This window comes from Coregonus lavaretus (assembly GCF_964263955.1).
Source record: "Coregonus lavaretus genome assembly, chromosome: 10".
NCBI classification, from domain to species: Eukaryota; Metazoa; Chordata; class Actinopteri; order Salmoniformes; family Salmonidae; genus Coregonus; species Coregonus lavaretus.
The window spans coordinates 61049083-61056539 of NC_139997.1; positions in this window are offsets into that span (position 1 = coordinate 61049083).

Consider the following 7457-nt stretch of genomic DNA (forward strand, 5'->3'; position numbering starts at 1 on the left):
GTTCACCTTTCAGCAGGACAATGGCCCTAAGCATACTGCTAAAGCAACACTCGAGTGGTTTAAGTGGAACCATTTAAATGTCTTGGAATGGCTTAGTCAAAGGCCAGACCTCAATCCAATTGAGAATCTGTGGTATGAGTTAAAGATTGCTGTATACCAGCGGAACCCATCCAACTTGAAGGAGCTGGAGCAGTTTTGCCTTGAAGAATGGGTAAAAATCCCAGTGGCTAGATGTGCCAAGCTTATAGAGACATACCCCAAGAGACTTGCAGCTGTAATTGCTGCAAAAGGTGGCTCTACAAAGTATTGACTACTTTGAATAGTTATGCACGCTCAAGTTTTCAGTTTTGTTGTATTATTTAATGTTTGTTTCACAATAGAAAATATTTTGCACCTTCAAAGTGGTAGGCATGGTATGTAAATCAAATGATACAAACCCCCCAAAAAATCAATTTTAATTCCAGGTTGTAAGGCAACAAAATAGGACAACGCCAAGGGGCGTGAATACTTTCGCAAGCCACTGTAGATCTGTAAACTTACAAACCCTATGTTACGGCTATGAATGAACATTTACACATTCAATTCGTGCTTTAAGTCTCCCTTTACTCGGTTATATATTTTATACGTACAAACTTTTGTCAGTAATGTGGCATCTGTAAAGGACATGAACCGAACGTAGCTAGTCGAAGTTAGCTAGTCAATCAAGCAACTGTAGCCTGACGTTAGAGTTGCTTTGCAGCTTCCGGTTTCATTTCCAAAATAAAAGTCTAGAGCTTGTTTTAGAACTGCATTCAATAACGACGTTACACCAGTAGATGGCGTAGTATAGGCTTGGGCCTTCAGCAAATGACTTGTGTGAGAATGATAAAGACACAGAAGAGCCTTGTCTAGAATAACCACCTGAGCTGCAAAATAGAAAGTAAATATGATTTAGGCTCGGCCTATGCTGTTGTGTGTTATTTAATGGCCATATAATTGCATTATTTATTTTTATAGCTGCGTGGGGCTACTGTGGTGATCATGTAACCTAATGAATCACACTTTTTCCAGTATTTGGGAGCACAGCCTGTAGGCCTTATATTAGGCATTTTGATTGTTGCATTAGTTAATTCCACTCTGTATGTAGGCTTGTTATAGCTATTTGCATTGCAAAACCCCATCACGCAGAGGCTATATTCTATCAATGAGACAAAACCAAAAAATTGATGAAGTCTTTTTTTTTAAGTAAAACATTTTTAAGTAAAACAACAGCTTTAATATTGCAGATAGATTGTAACTTCCATCAACGTAATTGTCTGCATCACTTCCAATCCCCCATCATTGATTAAGTCTTAGCTATAACCTGTCCGAGCGAAATAGCCAAGGGGTCCCAAATGACCAAGACTATATATAGCCTATTCTTATTGCCAGATTTATTTTCCTATCAGCCACTACATGTGCTTCTTCAACTATTTTGTTTAACATTTATTTAGAGGCTGTATTTAGAGGCCTGTGAGCCAGGGTCTCTTTTTAAAGGGAGCCCTCTAATAACAACAATTATAAAACACAAATAGAGTTCTAAAATTACTCTTCAAGACACCAGTACCCAAAATGATAGCCTAAATTGCAATGCCTACAAGTTGAAGGCCTATTTTTTTATCTGGATAGGCCTAAATTAAACATTGAATTATTAATGTGATAGGCTAAATAACTTTGGAGAATTTAGATAATTTTGAATAAACACATGGATTTCAATAAACAAATGGGATAAGACTGTTCTATTCTCTATGATTTAGTTTCTATTGCAACTAAGACAAATGTTCAAATATGTTGGAATGACGAGTTGCACGCATCATGTATGCTGTGCACTTTATTTGGCTAGTAGGCAAATAGGCCTACATTAGGGTATAATTACTCTATGGCTGCATGCCTCCAGAAGGGCATCTTCTGAGGCTGAGGGGTGCTTTTCCGAAGGCTGTGGTGCTGCATGCCGATCACAAGCTCTTCAACTGGGCAGCAGTGTCGCGATGGAGGGAATAGCCTATACGGAGACTACCTAAGACCACTGCAACAGAGTTATTGTAAAGTGTGGGAATAGGCTTATGCCAGACTTATCCTACGTTTAACCTCTCCATTATTAATTTCAAAGTCCATTTGTTCATGACCGATTCATTGAAATAATGTAAAATTATTTTCAATTCATATTAACCCCTCCTACAGAATGTGCTTTGGCAAGATTTTGAGTGATGAAATAAATATCAAAATAGACTCCAGTGGTCATACATTATTCATAGATTCACCAAAAATATATTATTATTCTATGTTTCATTATTCCTGGTAGAAACTACTGGTTATGATAGCAGACTGAGCCCAGAGAATGGGATGGTGCAATAATGAATCTGTCATATTTTGATAAGGTGCATGTATTGGGATGTCCACGTCACCCAGAGATATGCCCATGCTGTAGAGATACACCTAGCGGACTGAAACTTCACTGTTGTAGGCATAATACAGCTTATGCTATCTAGACTTGCGCTGGCAAACAAATCCATTACATTAGCTACCTAAATGTGAAGTAAACTCAACAGAGTAATAGAGCATGGAGTCTAACTTGGAAACGTGCAGGATACCTCTTTCCGGTTTCCCTGACTTCCGTTTTTTATTAATTTTTTATATTGTGTTATGCTTGTTTGCGTAGCACTCCTCACAGGCCTTTTTGGTGTCAAAAACATGGTTGGTTAGATGAAACTGCCAGAACTCTGAAAGGTATTATTGTACGTCAGAATTGCAACACAAGTTTTGTTCAAGATTAAAATGTTAGTCCGTAATTGTAACATGGTGTTTGTATGTTCACAGGTGAAATTTCATGTTTACGTTTCATGCATGGATTTTCTTACAATCCTAACAATTTACGTATGGATTTTCTTACTATCCTAAAGATACCTACAATGAGGGAAAAAAGTATTTGATCCCCTGCTGATTTTGTACGTTTGCCCACTGACAAAAAAATGATCAGTCTATAATTTTAATGGCAGGTTTATTTGAACAGTGAGAGACTGTTAACAACAAATAAATCCAGAAAAACGCATGTCAAAAATGTTATGAATTGATTTGCATTTTAATGAGGGAAATAAGTATTTGACCCCTCTGCAAAACATGACTTGGTGGCAAAACCCTTGCTGGCAATCACAGAGGTCAGACGTTTCTTGTAGTTGGCCACCAGTTTTGCACACATCTCAGGAGGGATTTTGTCCCACTCCTCTTTGCAGATCTTCTCCAAGTCATTAAGGTTTCGAGGCTGACGTTTGGCAACTCAAACCTACAGCTCCCTCCACAGATTTTCTATGGGATTAAGGTCTGGAGACTGGCTGGGCCACTCCAGGACCTTAATGTGCTTGTTCTTGAGCCACTCTTGAGCCACCCCCAAAGCATAATGTTTCCACCTCCATGTTTGATGGTGGGGATGGTGTTCTTGGGGTCATAGGCAGCATTCCTCCTCCTCCAAACACGCGAGTTGAGTTGATGCCAAAGAGCTCAATTTTGGTCTCATCTGACCACAACACTTTCACCCAGTTCTCACATTTACATTTACATTTTAGTCATTTAGCAGACGCTCTTATCCAGAGCGATTTACATGAGCAATTAGGGTTAAGTGCCTTGCTTAAGGGCACATCAACAGATTTTTCACCTAGTCGGCTCGGGGATTAGAACCAGCGACCTTTCGGTTACTGGCACAACGCTCTTACCCACTAAGCTACCTGCCACCTTCTCCTCTGAATCATTCAGATGTTCATTGGCAAACTTCAGACGGGCGTCTATATATGCTTTCTTGAGCAGGGGGACCTTGCGGGCGCTGCAGGATTTCAGTCCTTCACGGCGTAGTGTGTTACCAATTGTTTTCTTGGTGACTATGGTCCCAGCTGCCTTGAGATCATTGACAAGATCCTCCCGTGTAGTTCTGGGCTGATTCCTCACTGTTCTCATGATCATTGCAACTCCACGAGGTGAGATCTTGCATGGAGCCCCAGGCCGAGGGAGATTGACAGTTCTTTCGTGTTTCTTCCATTTGCGAATAATCGCACCAACTGTTGTCACATTCTCACCAAGCTGCTTGGCGATGGTTTTATAGCCCATTCCAGCCTTGTGTAGGTCTACAATCTTGTCCCTGTCATCCTTGGAGAGCTCTTTGGTCTTGGCCATGGTGGAGAGTTTGGAAACTGATTGATTGATTGCGTCTGTGGACAGGTGTCTTTTATACAGGTAAAATACTGAGATTAGGAGCACTCCCTTTAAGAGTGTGCTCCTAATCTCAGCTCGTTACCTGTATAAAAGACACCTGGGAGCCAGAAATCTTTCTGATTGAGAAGGGGTCAAATACTTATTTCCCTCATTAAAATGCAAATCAATTAATAACTTTTTTGACATGCATTTTTCTGGATTTTGTTGTTGTTATTCTGTCTCTCACTGTTCAAATAAACCTATCATTAAAATTATGGACTGATAATTTAATTGTCAGTGGGCAAACGTACAAAATCAGCAGGGGATCAAATACTTTTTTCCCTCACTGTACGTTAAACCTTTTGGCAGCTATCTCGCTCCATAGAGAGGCGGCTGGCATTGGCGTTTCTGTACAAATAGGGTGAGTCAACATGTTCTTCTACTTGCACGAATGTGCACGAACTCACACACACCACACAGAAATCAGAACCATGGACAGCCACATTATATTTACTGTAGCTTACGTTGATTGGACTCAATCGTTTTTGGTATCTTTTAGTTGTCACTGAAATATAAGCAGAAGTGATTTGATGATGTTGAAATGTTAAAGTTGAAATGGTGCTGGAATAGTGGAGGCAGCTTTTGTTTTCTTTGCGACTTGCGGTAACTCTCTGTGGTTCTAAATCAATAGTTGTTTAGAGGTCCGAAAATGTCGGAAACATTAACTTGCTTGACTATGCTGTAGGTCATGTAACTGTCTGTTACTGTACAGTCGTGGTCAAAAGTTGAGAATGACACAAATACTAATTTTCACAAAGTCTGCTGCCTCAGTTTTGATGTTGGCAATTTGCATATACTCCAGAATGTCATGAAGAGTGATCAGATGAATTGAAATTAATTGCAAAGTCCCTCTTTGCCATGAAAATGAACTTAATCCCAAAAAAACATTTCCACTTCATTTTAGCCCTGCCACAAAAGGACCAGCTGCCATCATGTCAGTGATTCTCTTGTTAACACAGGTGAGAGTGTTGACGAGGACAAGGCTGGAGATCACTATGTCATGCTGATTGAGTAGGAATAACAGACTGGAAGCTTTAAAAGGAGGGTGGTGCTTGAAATCATTGTTCTTCCTCTGTTAACCATGGTTACCTGCAAAGAAAAACGTGCCGTCATCATTGCTTTGCAAAAAAAGGGCTTCACAGGCAAGGATATTGCTGCTAGTAAGATTGCACCTAAAACAAAAATGTATCGGATCATCAAGAACTTCAAGGAGAGAGGTTCAATTGTTGTGAAGAAGGTGTCAGGGCGCCCAAGAAAGTCCAGCAAGCGCCAGGACCGTCTCCTAAAGTTGATTCAGCTGCGGGATCGGGGCACCACCAGTGCAGAGCTTGCTCAGGAATGGCAGCAGGCAGGTGTAAGTGCATCTGCACGCACAGTGAGGCGAATACTTTTGGAGGATGGCCTGGTGTCAAGAAGGGCAGCAAAGAAGCCACTTCTCTCCTTGAAAAACATCAGGGACAGACTGATATTCTGCAAAAAGTACAGGGATTGGACTGCTGAGGACTGGTGTAAAGTCATTTTCTCTGATGAATCCCCTTTCCGATTTTTTGGGGCATCCGGAAAACACCTTGTCTGGAGAAGAAAAGGTGAGCGCTACCATCAGTCCTGTGTCATGCCAACAGTAAAGCATCCTGAGACCATTCATGTGTGGGGTTGCTTCTCAGCCAAGGGAGTGGGCTCACTCACAATTTTGCCTAAGAACATGAATAAAGAATGGTACCAACACATCCTCCGAGAGCAACTTCTCCCAACCATCCAAGAACAGTTTGGTGACGACCAATGCCTTTTCCAGCATGATGGAGCATCTTGCCATAAGGCAAAGGTGATAACTAAGTGGCTCGGGGAACAAAACATCGAAATGTTGGATTAATGGCCAGGAAACTCCCCAGACCTTAATCCCATTGAGAACTTGTGATCGATCCTCAAGAGGCGGGTGGACAAACAAAAACCCACAAATTCTGACAAACTCCAAGCATTGATTATGCAAGAATGGGCTGCAATCAGTCAGGATGTGGCCCAGAAGTTAATTGTCAGCATGCCAGGGCGGATTGCAGAGGTCTTGAAAAAGATGGGTCAACACTGCAAATATTGACTCTTTGCATAACCTTAATGTAATTGTCAATAAAAGCCTTTGACACTTATGGAATGCTTGTAATTATACGTCAGTATACCATAGTAACATCTGACAAAGGCTTCCCTTGGCTTCCCCAGTGATTTTACCCAAGCACCACTACTGTTATATTTCAAGATTAAAGTAGGGGATTTGGTTAACTGCATGTCTCCTTGGGTCCCTGTTGCTGTGCGCACCACCGTTCAGATACAGTTGAAGTCGGACGTTTACATACACTTTAGCCAAATACATTTAAACTCAGTTTTTCACAATTCCTGACATTTAATCTTAGTAAAAATTCCTCCCTGTTTTAGGTCAGTTAGGATCACCACTTTATTTTAAGAATGTGAAATGTCAGAATAATAGTAGAGAGAATGATTTATTTCAGCTTTTATTTCTTTCATCACATTCCCAGTGGGTCAGAAGTTTACATACACTCAATTAGTATTTGGTAGCATTGCTTTTAAATTGTTGGGTCAATCGTTTCGGGTAGCCTTCCACAAGCTTCCCACAATAAGTTGGGTGAAATTTGGCCAATTCCTCCTGACAGAGCTGGTGTAACTGAGTCAGGTTTGTAGGCCTCCTTGCTCGCACACGCTTTTTCAGTTCTGCCCACAAATGTTCTATAGGATTGAGGTCAGGGCTTTGTGATGGCCACTCCAATACCTTGCCTTTGTTGTCCTTAAGCCATTTTGCCACAACTTTGGAAGTATGCTTGGGGTCATTATCCATCTGGAAGACCCATTTGTGACCAAGCTTTAACTTCCTGACTGATGTCTTGAGATGTTGCTTCAATATATCCATATAATTTTTCTTCCTCATGATGCCATATATTTTGTGAAGTGCACCAGTCCCTCCTGCAGCAAAGCACCCCCACAGCATGATGCTGCCACCCCCTGTGCTTCACGGTTGGGATGGTGTTCTTCGGCTTGCAAGCAGCCATCTTTTTCCTCCACGATGGTCGTTATGGCCAAACAGTTCTATTTTTGTTTCATCAGACCAGAGGTAATTTCTCCAAAAAGTACGATCTTTGTCCCCATGTGCAGTTGCAAACCGTAGTCTGGCTTTTTTATGTCGGTTTTGGAGCAGT